General features: G+C 38.9%; 1 long non-coding RNA gene across 1 annotated transcript; it reads left to right on the top strand.

Annotated features, from left to right (window-relative positions):
* Positions 1-598: 598 nt before the first annotated feature.
* LOC134158924 (uncharacterized) lies at positions 599-9,217 on the top strand. Its single transcript, XR_009962955.1, has 2 exons — positions 599-1,334; positions 8,191-9,217. It is a non-coding gene; the product is annotated as an uncharacterized LOC134158924 (long non-coding RNA).
* Positions 9,218-15,880: the final 6,663 nt, after the last annotated feature.

Here is a 15,880-nt window from a genome sequence, read left to right as displayed (position 1 = left end):
TGCTCTGTGGCTCTGAAGAATGGTCTGTTGTTCCTATGGGAGTAGCAGTGCACACATTAGTATGAGTGCCTTCTTCAGATTTCTCCTGCCAAGGAAAAGTTATTCTCTTAGAACAGCAGTAAATCAGATCACCTGGTCTTTTTTTTTCACTGTGGTTAGTAGGTCACATACACTTAAGGATAGATTGTGCCCTCTAGGCATGGGCTTGCCTCGGATGCAGTACAGAGTGTACTATAAGAAGTGATTCCCAGAAGGGTTTTATTTTTCTCAGCCTTTTCCACAATGATCTTTTTACATCTTTACTAACTGTCATTCTTTTTTTTTTTTAGTGTCCAGAATTTCAGGAAATCCTAAGAAAATGGGCACAGTAGATAGGCTGTCATTTTGAGGGCTTCATAAAGAGCAAAATTCAGAATGCCATCTTTATTCTTTATACACTTACATGTAAGAAAATATCTATCCTGTAATTCACTATCAAAACATAAGATAAAAGCCAGTGGTATTTCCACAGTTTGTCATCAGCTGGGCGACTTTCCTCTCCTCTGTCTCTTTTCTTCGCACAGCCCTTTGAGATGGAGCTAGTTGATTTCATAATGGCAAATCTTTAAAATACAAAATGAAAAAATGTATCCTGCAGAAATCCTGAAATGTTTGCTAAATCTACAGTGTTTGTTATGGCAAGGTAAAAAAAAAAAAAAAAAAGTCTCAAGGGCTTCTCTCACAAGACTTGTATGACACTTTTTAATAAACAAAAAAAGTATTTTGAACTCCATGTATGCCCTCATCAGCTCATGCACATAGCTTCCGTTAATGGTGATGAAACTGCATGGATGCACCAATGGGACAGTAGACCCCTGGTCAAGTTAAAAGTGTCTGCAGGAAAAGAGTAGCAAAATAATAGTGTCTATCCAATGTATCATCTTCTCCCAGTGCTCAAAAGATGTTTTTAAATACCCTAACTCAACAGTAGTTTTGTGCTCTTTTACTGATGGGAATTTTCAAACCCCAAGTTATTTCATTAGGTAACACCACCGGTGTTTAAAATGTCAGAATCAAACTCCATTTCCTAGTGTGAACACTGAATACCAGTGCCTGAAGGAAAGTTTTATAGCATCAATTAACTGCAACCATTTGTAGGACTGACAAAGAGCTGCATCAAAGTATTATTCTAACTTTTAGATGTATTGTGCATCATTTTTATAACATGCAAGCCAACAATGATGTACCTTGTTATTGCAGGTCAGAACAACATCACCCCAGCAGATAAATCACAGAGACTGTCATTAGCAGTCCCAGAACTTGCAAGGCACAGGATGAGAGAGGCCACAGAAGAGGTATTTCATTGTTTTTTCCATTTATCATGCTAAGAAAAACAAAATATACCTAAAATGAACAACACACAACTCACATGGAAAGAATTACTAATGAAATAGGCCTGAGCTGGAATTGTAGAAGTAAGCAAACTAACTGTAATGAACTTAAATGGAAATAGCATCATATGTCTCTAAAAAGTCTCCAGAGCAGGCCCTGAGCAGGTATAAATACACTTTTTAAAAATGTATCAAGTAAATAAACATCAGTGGTGGTAAAGTCAAGACCTGCTCTTAACACTATTTCCATTCTGGTGGAAAAAAACATTTCTGAAAAGGGGGATTCCTGCTTCATGTGCATTGTTCGTGTCAGCATTTACAGATTATTAGATTTTATGTTATAATTTGATGTAGAGGTCCAAACCTTAGTAAGAGCTGTATTTTAAGAAGTACTGGTCAGACATAAGTATGTGGCAATCCCTCTCCCAGCAATGACTCTCCCCAGTTCACAAAAACAGATGTGTACTACAGAGAGATAAAATAATTTACCCAGCATCATTTGAGAAGTGTACAACTGAAACGAGCTTGAAAACAAGTTTAGAGTCTCAGTTCCAAAGCCACAGGGCAGCTTTTGTTCTCTGTTTCTTGCCAAAGCTTGTGAAATCTTTGGGCACTCAAAACCAAGAAAAAACCCCAAACCAAAATACTTTCTGCTAAAGCTTAGCAGCTTTGTATGTGCCATGAGGTCCATCTGACTATTGATGATGTGAAATCAAGCTGACTATCTCAAAGGAGACAAGTAGAAACAATTTTGCTTGTAAAACACAGAATCATGAAAAGTTGAAAACCAAAGGGGTTAAGATGCTGTTCTTGTTCCCATTATGGCAAAAATTGTGCTATGAGTAATAACAGTTGAAGATACCTGTCACTCATAGGTGCTCTAGATAGAGCTCTAGGTGGCATAAACAGGATCAGGGACACAGAGTAAGACAGATGAGAATAAGAGACTTAAAGACAGGAAAAGATTCAGGTTTATGAACTAACTATACTGAATCCTACTGTTTGAGAGATACTTCTGCAAAATGTACCTGTTTATATGGCAGACTCGTGGCTAGCTTTTTGACAGCAAGTCAGTTCTGTGTGAACCCAAGTCAGATGTTTGAATACCAAGATCGCTTAAGAAAATTTCCACCCCACCTTTAAAGATTTGGATAATTACAAGTCAAAAATTTCTTGCCCTCTCACACAGAAATCATGCCAGCATCAGTAATGTACAATGCATTAAAGCTATTCCCAGCTACCCATACAACTATGGAAAATAATGTAGCATGTTACTTCCTGTTCTCTATTGTCTAAGGCAACATCCTGAAAACAAGTATGCATATGACTAACTTCAAACATGGAATTTCACAGATGGATCTCCTAGCTGGCCCATAGTTCTTGATCTCATAGATTCACAGTAGTGAATGATTGCCGATACAGTGACACATGTATGAAGGGCACAACACACACTTTGGTGAGGTCTGACACCTCTCTGTACACCAGATTTTCCTTTTATGATCTTTCACGTCTTACTCCATTCTCTTGTTCATGAGGCACCTAGTGCAAATGTATGTTACTACCCTCTAGTGGTCAAAGTGGCAAATTTAAAAGTCCTACTGAAGACAGCTTGGGGCGGGAGTCCTTATCTCAGACTGCAGCCAGGTTTTGCAGTTAATACTGTAGAGATCCACCCCAAAAATTATTTTTTTCTGACAAGACTGGGGTCCTCCTAGCCTGAAGGTTGGGTAGACTGCAGTTACTGGTAATAACCAGAATGCTAAACCAGGCCACTGAGCTCTCTTTGCTGACATCTGTGGCTCCTTAGAGAATGAATTCTCTGTGAATGGCATCTTCACAATTCTTCTGAGTCTTCTCTGTTGATTGCTTAGGTATTTGCACAACAGATCCCTATGGCTGCATCTAATCACAACTTATTGTCAATCACTTTCCAGTGTACACAGTCATTTTCTATTATCAGTTCTAGCTCCTTTAAGTAGTAGTGTAATATAGCATGGCATGAATATTGTAGGTGTCTAGAAGTATAAACAAACAAACTCAGATTTTCATCTAGTGTAAATTAGTATCAGGTACCACAGACCTCATGGATTATATTGTTTGAAGTGAAATCTTATTAAGTTTCCTGTGACTTTTCACTAAAAGAAACTCCCTTGTCCAGTGGACCTTTAGTTTTCTATTTAAGCAAAGTAAATTGACACACATTTGGGTTTTTTTTGGGTTTTGGGTGTCTGTTTTTGGGTTGTTTATTTTTTGCCTTTTTTTTTCTTTTTAATTTAAATGGCTATTACCTGCAGTTCCCTGAAATACTTAAACAGAACATTTAAGCCCCCTTTGATCATGAATTCAATAATCATGTGAAAACACACTACAGAAGACTTGAACAGAGCTTTCTTGACTGGACTAATGCCAAAGCTATAAACTATCATCTTGGTGCTGAAAGCTATAAGCAGCAACTTGAGTGACTTAGGATTTCATCTTAAGAACAATTTGTATGCGTTGTTCTGCATAACTGTACATGTGGTGACAATAGAAAACATGGTGCATAAATAGGCACAGCCAGGGTTACAGACAGTAAATTCAGGTAGTCACTGGCCTTTTCTATACTGAAGCTTTTGTGTCTCCCAGATTAGACTTGTACAAAAAGCACTAGCAGAGCCTTCTAGGGCAGACAAGGAGTCAAAAGCCACCAAGAAATTGGCTTTACTACTTTGGGGAGGCAGGGGTAAAGGCTGTGGGACAGAATAGCATTTGTGGAGTCTCTCACTTCCCTTCACCTCCTATTATCTGCAAGTAACAAGATTCTAGCTTTATCACTGCCACTGTGGAGACCATAGTTCCCTCAGCTGTGCAATGCAGCCTGATAACTACCTTTGTGAAACTGAGAGGAGGTATCCCTTTTAGCCTGCCAAAGCCACAGTGTGGTTGGCAACATGGCACAAAAAAAAAGTAAGAAATAATCACTGGAAAATGATAGTGGTAAAGCAATCTTTATTCTGTGGTTTCTATTTCTAGTAGTAGAAAAAGAAGTCTCTCCCAGTAACATGCACCTAATGAGTTACAACTTCCAACAAAGGTGGGTTTTTTTTCCACTGAAATACAGAAGCACCAATTTCTGAGGAATTTGCATTGCCCTGGAACTAAAACTTTCTGCTTACTATGCACCATAGAAAGGCATTTCATGTCTTTCTGATAGTGTTTTTCTGAGGGTGGTGAGACACTGGAAAAGGTTGCTCAGAAAAGTTCTGGATGCCCCATCCCTGGAAGTGTTCAAAGCCGGGTTAGACAGGACCTTGAGGAACTTGGTCTAGTGGGAGATGTCCCTGCTCGGGGCAGGGGGGTTGGAACTATGTGATCTCATTGTCCTTTCCAATCCTATCTCTTCTGTAATTCTATGTTATCATGGGTAGTACTGTACTGCAGAAGTCAGAGTGCAGGATGAAGACGCAGAGAAGAATCTTTCTTTTAAACAAGTTGCATTGAAGTGTTTCATTTTCTTTGTTTGGTTTTTGTTTGTTTGTTTCTGTTTTTAAACCAACCTCTAATTTTGGATAATGAAAATTAAAGTGATACTGAATACTTTCAACAGAAGAAATCTGGTACTCTTACATCTGACACAGCTTGAGCTCAGGACAGAGAGGTGCAATTATGGTGGAGAGTCTGATCTTTGGGCTGTAGATGGTGGTGTTGCTTTATGGGAGTTTAAGTTCAGTGAGGATGGAATACTTAAAAGGACACAAAGAGAGGCAAATTGGGGTAGCTAATGAATCAGTTGCCTTCAGTTGCCTTGACAATAGTCACCTGTCCTTCATCGCCAGTTGTTCACGTCATCTTTTAGACATGTGAATAAATATAGAAATCAACATGATTTAGGAACAGATAGAATAGCAATGCAAGCATAAGTGGACAGATGCCAGTCAAATGGAAAAGGTTATCTTTATCAATACAGTGCTAATGACAATTCTTTTAATAAGTTTGCTTTTTTTTAACGTAAACTTATTCTTCAGTTATGTGATATCTTCAATTTCAAAGTACATTTCATAGTATCCATGGTTTTTGTTTCAGTCAACACACACACTATCTGTCTCACAGGAATAGTCTAATCTAACACCCAGTAGAGATAATTGATTTGAGTGAGTTTTGGATACACAGGAATCCTATTGATTTAGTGTTTGTATACAAATTGAGGAATTAAACCGTACATCCCCATGAACTGATGCAGCAACTGTTCCCATTTATAAGAATTTTGACTTACCTTGTGGGTTAGAACTTATCTGTAAAAATATCCATCTCACTTCATTAGTAATTTACAGCTCTGTATTCCCACTGATTTCCAAAGACAGAAAGGAGGCAAGTACCGAGGCCTCTGGTTTTGCTGCATGAAAAAACTGTACTTTCAGCTCCAGTCTGTAAACTGGTATCAAAGTGGCTTCTCTCTGTGGGAGTCAAACTGACATACAGGGATACTGTCGTTCTCTTCTACTGCCAGCTGCCTGTCAATAAAGCTCTCATACCCCACCATCGCTTGTGGCCAGACTCCAAATGACGGCTTGACTTTGCGAACGAAGATTTGGGAAGGGCTTTACACATGCTTACTACAAGCACGCTGATGAGTAAACCCTTCGGGCCCACGCAGTGGATTTTTTAGGTGAGGCACAGCTTGCACAGAACTGGCCCCACCCTTTACACCTGAGGTTTATCTGCCAGGGCCTAGCAAGCTTGGATGGTGACAGCAAAGTCCTTAGGTCGTTTGGTTAGAGTATCCTTCTCTTAGATGGATGGCCTTACAAGGCTAAACAAACTTCATCTGCCCGGGTTTGAAGTTGTAGCTGTCCTTCTCCTAGGATGGTTGCCCGAAGGCTAGTGAGCCCATCCTGCCCATGGACACACTTTGTCTGACCCTTCAGTTGAGACCTGTCTGGCATGGGAGACCCTACCGGAGGCATATGCCACCACCAGCATAGCTCTCAACCTCACAAGGGCACGCAAGCTCTTTCCCCATGACAAGAGGGTGTCCATGAAAGAGACAGACTGCAAATAATGAAGTGTTATTTGGATCCCCAACATGTGAACAAAGTACTTTTTCTACAGCCTCTCAGATCTGGCAATGGGATCTCTGCAGCATTAGGGAATGAGGTATGGTCCATCTCTTTGCTCAACACAGCAACTTAGCCACAAGGACATGAGACAGAGTGAGCAGAGTCTTTGCAAAGATTTACAGATGAAAGATGCACTATGGAAAGAGTGAAGAGAAAGCAGGAAATACATAAAGCAAACTGGAGCCCCTTGGTCTTTCTAGGAAGAATATCACCTTCACCATGTTCTTGTCTAAAGGCACCTTAAGGAGCAACAGCCTAAGAAGGGCAAAGTTAGACAAAATATTGACAATGAGAAAGTGGTTACAATCCAGAGAGTCACAGGCAGAATTTCAGTCATGCATTTAAGTGCAAGCTTAGAATTAAGCAGTTGGAGTGCTTCTTAGAGCAATTTCCAGACAAGGACACTACTTAGATGTCACTCTTGGGACATTCAAATCAGACACAGTGCTTAACCTAGGCTTTTGCTCCTTCAGTGTGCTCTGAGGAAACCTGCATTGCTCCCAAGTCTTCTGGGAATATAGAACATATGAGGATGTTGGTACGAGGAGCTGTTAGTCTCTTAAACTGTAGTTTTGTTTTTCTGCCCTGGTGACAGAGCTTTCTGTGTCCTCCTGGCAGACACTGTTCAACTTAATCATCATTTAAACTTCCAGTTCATTACTCTCATGAGTCTTCACGCCAGCTAGCAGTTTTAGAGTTGCTTTTCCATGTTCAGACAAAGATATTCAGACCCCTTCTTCATTTTCCTTTGCTTGATCTCCACAAATGCTGACACATGCTAGCTAGACTCAAGCTTGTTACTAACCTAAATAATCATAACAATTGCTTGCCTCCCTTCGAAGAGGGGATTTTGATAGTTTTTTACTATCAAAAAAGTTGGATATATCTGTGATATTTGTCAGGAAGATCATTCAAGCCCAATTCAAAAGTGCCATCACAGATGACAGATCTCTGGTAAGATACTGGTTTTAATTAATTTAACTTAATCTACTTAATGGATTTACTTGTAAGTTATCAGAAAATTCACTCAGAGCTTATATGCTATAAGTTTGGGGATGATGCATGGAGTCTTATTACATACTGCATAGAGGCTGATAAGTTTTTCATTTAAAAAAAGCAATGTTTCAGAACTGTATTCAGCAGTGGGTTTGCTGTTTTTCATATTAATAACAATAGCTTCATCACTAAGGTTACAAAGCCAGGCAGCTTTAAAGTTGGGAAGTTCCCCAGTTTAAGCTGATTGTATTGCAACACAATCTTATGTCAGGATTTTAGGTTTTTTTGGGGGTGGCTATACCAATTTTAGTTCAAGAGTGTTTAACTTTAGCTAACAAAAATTAATTTGATTATCTTTGCTACTGTTTGATTAGCAGAGTTTGCTTATTTACTTAATATTTATCAAATCCTTGTAAAAAAGCAATTATTAATTTTCCCATCGGTTTTCCTACAATAGTCATCACCGTAATATGCCAATACTTCACACTTGCCTTCTCCAACAACATTCTCCTTAGATTAGCTGTTTTTAGTCCCATTTTCCAGATGGAAATTGAGACAAAGTGATTTAGATGCAACTTGTTTATTCACTTTGTGTTAGACATTATAAATTAAATAGTTCTCATTGATGCTAATTTTAGCTGCAAATTCTTAACACATTTGATCAGATACTTATGGAGTAGGAAGCAATTAATGAACTCATGTCAAATATCTGACTTCTTATCTTGCAGTATGTCATCCAAGGTCTATCACAGTAGCAGCGAAAGAATACAATCCCAGAGTATCAATGTTTACCTTAAGCATGAGCCTATCCTGTCCGCTTCTTAACGTTCCCAGCTCCATTTGCTACCCACCTCCCAGCCTTGACAACAAATGGGGAAATATCATGTGGAACCAAGAAACAGCCATGAAATTCAAACTGGCGTATGTAAATAGAGTACAAGAATTGGGTTTTAGCTGTAATGAGCCCAGAGGGATTACTTATTAAAGTTACTAAAACCAGACTGCTTAACTCCTCAGTTATTTCAAATGCTATCCAATAGCTACATTGCCAAAAGGGGCCAAATAATCTACTTGGATTGGTGTACAATATGCTTTGAAACAGATGCATTGGTTTATGTTTCATTTAGGTCTGTGCTGACAGTGAGACCCTGGCCCAGGAATACTCGACTTCTGACTTCCATCACGCCCTCTGAGGACTAATAAATGCACAGGAAGACAATGGCTGGTATTAATGCTCTCTATGGCTAACTGAAAAAGAGAGATGGAGCAGGACTGCTCTGTTGCCAAGACAATAGAAACCATAAGTCAGTGAAAACTAGGAAAGATCTAACTGAAATAAACGAAAGTTGAACCTAATTAAAGAAACAAGTAAACTAATGTAAAGGTGGAGGGTCAGGGGATGCTCATTTTCTTTTCTGTTTTCCCTATGAATTCGCCTACAAAGAACTGGTGAAGGAGCTGTGGCAAAAGCAATTGAGCATAAAAAACCATAGGGCTGTGTGTACTTCTCTGATTTATCATGGCTTACATGAAACCCAATATTGTTTATACTCAAGTGAGATGTGGCTTACTATTCCATGCATTTAGGTATGATTGTGTTTCTAGTTACTGTTTAATGAAACATGGATCTTGAGACTTTTGCAGTGCTCCTTCTTCTGAAGAAACACTGTGAAATGAAAGATGAATATGCTCAACCATGTAATGGAATAATTTAGTTTTGGTTTTATTTTCTTCTGGTTGTTTTGGTTTTTTTTTTTATAGTTTTAAAAAATGAGAAGTGTATTACATCCCAAACAATACATGAAAGACAACATGTGGAGGTGCAAGTAGTCATAATAAAAAGTTTTAAAATGAAAGTAATAGAAAAATATTGAACAATTATGCAAAGCAGTCAAGATTTATCTGATTCATTGCATGGAGATCATACTTCTGGAACTCTGTGTGCTTTATGAACAAATTATTACTCTGTAGAGCAGTTGTCAACATTTAAGTATCTTGGATTTCTTTTAAGGGTTTTGCTATGGCTGTTCCTTTTAATAAGTCTGATTTAAAGCCACTGAAACTAAAGAGGAATTTTCCAGGTGACAGTGCTTTGCACCAGAAAATCACTTGCCTCTTGCCCCAAAAGCATATAGTACATAGGAGTAATTAAATGGATGTAAGTTCATAAAAGCACCTGTGCAGAGAAAACACATGCCCTACTGTTTATTCCTACCCTATGAACTACATATATATGTAATTTGTTGTAAAATTGTAATCAATTCCTTTCTTTTTTTTACAAAATACAGATTTCATCCAAGTATCTCCAGCCCTTACCCCATCCTTGTGAAAAGCATTCTCTCTGTGAACTCTTTGATTTATAGTCCAGAATTCCCACTGAAGCACCCCTAGAAATCTCAGCCAGGACATTTGCAAAGGAATCAAGAGGCAGTCCCTCTGGTAACCATATCCCATAAATTTAGAGATTTACTGGTTGATCCTAGTATTTTTAACTCTATTTAGAAACTCAGTGGCAGCTGCTATAGACCCAGAAATATTGGTGTAATAATATTTTTGTCATGATGCTGCTTTGAAAATTGGTCATAGAATTGTTCTTCAGCTTGAGTTTCCCAGGGGCATTAAGATAAAAGTGTAATACAGCTAAGTAATCTTAAAGTGATAGAAATAAGGATTAGTCTGTCAGGGATTACCTCTGTAAGAGAGGGTCACACTCTTTTCACCAGATACAGATGAGAATACTGATAATAAATATGACTGAGAAAAACTTTAGCATCCTTTTGTTTTATCTAAGCAGTAGAATTCAGCTGACATCTTTCCAAGCTAATGAGGCCATCATATAGGACACTTCTGTGATGTTTGTGCAGCGCTAGAGAATCTAGCCCTGTCTTTAGCTGGTGTAAATCAGCTCTGTTATCTCCTCACTAAATTGGCAAGTACTGTCATTCCTAAAGCCTCCAATAGCTTCAGGAATCAAGCTGCCATCCCTAACTTTATATGTCTGCTTCAGGACAAAATGAAAATGCTTCTTTTGATGCTTGGAAATCCCCCATCCTCACCCTGCTCATTATTACAATTTCTTGAAATTCAGCCAGTGCTTAAGTAACTGAAGAATAATCTCCAGAGATTAAGAGATCTGCAACAAAAACAATAGGCAAGTGATCCCTAGAGTAGGGGGCTTTGTGATTCTTCTTTTGCGTATATAAATCCCTAGCAGCTTCACAGAAGTTACAGCAGCAGAAGAATCGAATGACAAGAACATCCAGCCCTACAATTATTGCTAATTGCATCTTTAAAAAGGAGGATTTTTCCAGTGTAAAAAGGGGAATTTGAAAGTGGATGCGAAAGTTAGTATTAGTTTTCTCACAAAAGACTCGTCTTTCCTGTTACCTGTTGATCTGCTTTAACATCAGTTTTTGTGATGGTTTTCCTTTATACCTTACTGACCTACTCTCATCCCATATGGATAAAAGATTTGGGCATTAGTCTTTTTTACTAGACCTCTCTAAAAGCTAGAAATGATGCACACGCTTACAAATCTGCATGGCAAACAGACTTTTCTTCTTTATAGACTGAAAGCTTCTTTACCTGTTTGTTTCATCACAAGTTTAACATACAGCTCCAGAGATATCTGTATTGTCTCTATGGACAGGCAATTGGTTTCCCCTTTCTTGGCAGTCAGTCATTTCACTGTTGTTCAGACATGTAGATCATATTTAAGGGGCACTGGAATTATGACGTTTTCTTCTCTTCCCTCTTCTTAGCTTCCATGTTTGCTTCCTTCAGCTTCCAAAGTCCGGTAATTCCTTGCTTTTGTTTTAAGCAGCCCAGCGCAAAGCAGCCTCCTTTCCATAACCTGTTTCTTTCCTGAACTGACAGATATTTTTCCCCCTTTGGATCTTTTCCAGTATTCATTTTCTGTCTGTCATGGCTTTCAGTCAGTCCACCTGACAAATCCTCACTCACTGTGCTCCTAAAAACCTTGCTTTTGATCCAGCGTTCATCCATTTAACCTCTGGGCTTCCAGCCCTGTAACTTGGAAGATATAGCAATAAAGAAAGCACAAGTAAGACTAATCCCTGAAATGGACTAGATAATTCTCCTTTCTATTCTCCCTCAAGGCAAACACACTGACATTTTGAGTTAAGTTAAATTCTGGCTATATAAAAAGAAACTGAAGCTTACCTATAAAGTTTCTAATGGCTAGCACTGAGAGTCTCTCAGAGGGCGAAAACTGGGGCAGAACTTGCTGCAAATTCATAGTAAATTTACCTGGGTAATGGCAGGGAAACCATTCCTCCTCTACGTAAGCAAATATTGCTGTGCTCAAGCACTCTGAGGAAAGCTATTAATCCTGGGCCTGATCCATCTTGTGTAAATAAAAAAGAAATCACCTGAAGTCAGAGGAGTTACAAAAATGCATTAAAAAAGCTTTAATTATTACTAAGGCCAGGAACCCTGTTATGAAAATAGGGACTAAGGCTCTGCCTCACCACACATTTGGCATTTCTCAATTTACTAACATGAGGGGCGATGTGATCTAGCAGGCAGAACACAGAAATAAGAGCTGGGAGGCCTTGACTATGTTCCTGGCTGTGGCAGCAACGTATTAGGTGACAATGAGCAGATAATTTTACATTGGTAAGCCTACACTTTACCTTTCACCTTTGGTCTTGTTGGTCTGTAAATTCTTTGTTTTCAACAGGGCCTACTAAGCATCCTCATAATGTAATAACAAACCGACCCTTGCAGAGACTAATTCTGAAAGAAAATTAAATGGGATTTACATACACTGAGGTTACTTAAGAATCATAGAAATAACATATCAAGGTATTGTTTATCGGCATTGAGATGGCGTAACTTGAGACCACTGAGATTGTTTTATTGCCCCAAGATTCACTTGTCACCAACAGTCACAATGTTTTCTCAGGATGACAAGTGATCAGTCTATCTAACTTGCAATTAGAGATTAAAAAAAAAAAGCTTGACAAAAAGATCTGACCTTAATTTAAAAAATTAACACTGTGACAAAAAGCAAACAAAGTGCTTTTTCAATTTAATTAAAATGACACAATCACAGTATAAATAATTGTGTTTTATTAATCGTCAGCATTCAAGCTTGAGACTGGTGCAATACTAATGATAATTAAGTTGCTGGTGCTGAGTGTGGTGCCTTAATAATTACATAGTAGTTAATACATAATGCTAAATAAAACTGTGAAGTTCTGCATGGCAATTACATTATCTAAGGCTGCTAATTAGTTACGTTAATTTAGAATTATTTTCTTTTCCTGTGTAGACTGGGCTTGTTAAACTGAGAGTCCCCATTGTTACTTCTGCCATATGCAACAAAACCAGTGTTCTTTCCCTTTCCATGGAAGTTCACACAATGATGTTTCACATCAGCAGAGTGGTCTGTAAGGGAGACATATCCTACAGAATCTTACACTGTATTTGTTAGTTATTTGTCTGGCATGTGCAGGTAGCAGCACGTTTATGACTCAGGATGCTTAATCATGACAAGGATGCTTCTGATTGTTACTATCAAGGTGGAGTCCACTTTTTAAAGTCATTCTTATTAGTCCTTTTTTTTACAGACAGAAAAAAGGGTGTTTTAAGGGGTATGAAGACAATGAGGACAAGAAACTAAGCTGATCCAGAGATAGAGCAGAAGCAGAATAAAAAACGCATAGGTAATTCCTGCTTGCAGTCATAATATAGAGGACTGTGTTTTAAGGCTGGGTCTTCCGAGTCAAGATATGGGCAAGGAGCTGTGAAGCCTGAAATGCCAAATCAGTTGAGCTGAATGTAATGTAAAGTAGATGTTGCAAATAGCTTGAGTGTACAAGGTCTCAAAGGTAAAAAAGAACTGAGAAAATTCCCTGCAAGGGAAAGTGAGCTGGTCAAAAAGGCCAAATTGTCAATTTAAAATTCTCCAGAAATATAGAAAACAAATGGAGGAAGATTAATGAGTGCTTTCCCTGTGTCTGCAAGGAATGGATGTCAGAAAAAGGAAGACAGAGGTACAGTCATCTTTTAGATACACCTCGAGTGTCTGGAAGTCAGTAACCTAAAGTTCCTCTCTCCTTTGGGGCATTTCTTCTTTATACCCTCCAATTAGGTTGTTGCAGGTAGCCGTAAGATCTCTCTGCCTTCTCTTCCTAAGACTAAGAAAAGTCATATAGGTTTTTATATAGGACTAAAAAAAGCCATATAGCATATACATACAAATGCACTAAGATCCACAAAGGCATTTGGGAACTTGTTCGACTCAATCACCTAAATGCCTTTATGCATTATGGCCTGATTTCTGAACACCAGACAATCTCCTCTTTGTTTCCTAGAGAAGTAAGTTGATTTGCCCCTTCTATGGAGTAGCTTGCACCCACTGGAGACAAAACCTTCTTTGCCTGCTTCCGTATATTGTGAGGATAAGTTTCTAACTAATGTTAAAACTTGTTGCTCTGAGCTTGTTTGAAAAGGCATTGTGGCTATGGGGAATCCCCAGAGATGATGGAATAAAAGAGAAGAATACCTCCCTCTTCACTCAGTCTTTAGGCATGCAGGAGCTATTTTTAATATTGCAAATTAATACATATGGGGAAACAGATCCTCTCAGCAATAGAGAGTCAGCAGCATTTGAGACTGAAAGATGCAGAGAAGAAGGGCTGGCAGCTCTAAGGGCTTTGTTGCCCCAGGCAAGCAGCAAATCTCCAGTATGGCATTACCTATACATCTTCAGCGGACAATTAGCAGGCCCTAATGTTTTGCTGCACTTGCTAGCCCCATTGATAGGGCTGGCCTTGCAAAGAAGTTATCCATCAGGATTCTCAGTGACACTTTTTATCTCAGAACTAGCAGTTCCTCACAGCTCAAAGCCCTGTTTATCAGATGTTGAAGGTGTGGCTGCTTTTACTTTGTTTTTTTTTTTTTTGCTTGGTGACTTTTACATTTTGATCTAGGCCTGAAGTTCTTAATTTGTGTCTGCATATTTTCATAAAATATCTGATTGAGGACCAGATTCTGCTCCAATTCCTCCTATATAATACAATTCAAAAGTGTTACATGGGAATGGATTAATTTAGTTCCACATAGGGATTTTAGAGCTTCCTTATGAACTTTGGAGTCTACATGGGAAGTCATCAGGGCTACAAAATGATGGTTTTTGTCTTCCTCAGAAAGCTACTTGAGTGAAAATATGAAACTTAATTCTGCCATTATTTTCCTATTTGTTTCTAACCTTGTTTTCCACAAAAGCAAAATTGTTTTTCAAGGCGAAAACACTATTCAGAGAGTCAGACTTTTGCTTTCTGTGAAGAACTTTTCACAGTTATCCATAACTCTAGAGATATTGAGACCACCCATTCAAGCTGCTGAGAAATTTTTATTACTCCAGTTTTCCAGAATGCACAGCTATCAAGACAGACTAAAAACTCACATATGCTCTTCAAAAAACACACCTTGCACATAGCCAGTAACATCCTTTGTAGTATCACAAAGAATTTTGTGAGCAGAAGCCAATTATATAACCCCAAGATGGGTATCTGAACTGCAAATTCACAAGCAAGGAAACCAAGACGCACAAGGTTTAAGTAACTTGGTTAAGAGGAAGTTTGTGGTTAAGAAATATACTCTAGAAATCTTTGCCTGAAATTCCTCATGCCCTAATTACTGGGCAGCACTTCTGAAGGGATTCTCTCCTGAAGCCCTGCTTCTTTACAACCACTCTCCTGGCTGTCTGCTGCAGACCATCCAGTCCCTGTCTGAGTTTGTTTGGTTAGTTTCATTGACTGTTGCAGCATCAGCAGAGGCAGTTCAGCAATTTGTTCTGCATGTACAAGGAGAGCCTCTTTTAGGAACCTGTCACATCACTTGGTAGCTGCATGTGTACCACCATAGATACAAGCACTTCTGTCCAGGAAATTTTGAGGTAAGCCACTCAACAAGCTACCTCAGAGTGGGAGCTGTGTCTAGAAAGCAGAAATGCAAAACACTCCAAAGGCTGAACTGACATTGATAAGACATTTCCAAATGCTTTTTATATACTACAGGGTAGGAGCAATTAGCAAAGTTCAGCTGATATGCAGCAAAGTCATGCCTGGCTTGTTTCAGTATCTTCAGCCCTAAAGTCCCAGCAGAGCATGATGCACTGGGCCATTTTGAAAATTTGAACTTTTGTCTGAAGACAGGTCAGCCTGCATCTGCTTCCCCTTCAAATCTCCCCTGAAATGCAGACATCTGGACTGTTTCAAAGGCAGGGAAGGCAATTTGGCATGCAGCTCCAAATGTTCCTCAAAATCTTCCCCACAGCCCCCTAGAAAGACAGACCCCTGTGCTCATGCTGTTCTCTATGTGCTGAAATAAGTAAAATTACACCACTGTAAGGTAGAAATGAGGGGAGGAAATGGGCCCATGAGAAGC

Source organism: Pezoporus occidentalis, unplaced genomic scaffold (genome assembly GCF_034315485.1).
Source record: "Pezoporus occidentalis ecotype Australia unplaced genomic scaffold, CSIRO_AGI_Poc_V1 ctg137, whole genome shotgun sequence".
NCBI lineage: Eukaryota > Metazoa > Chordata > Aves > Psittaciformes > Psittacidae > Pezoporus > Pezoporus occidentalis.
This window is presented reverse-complemented; position numbering and strand designations above follow the sequence as displayed.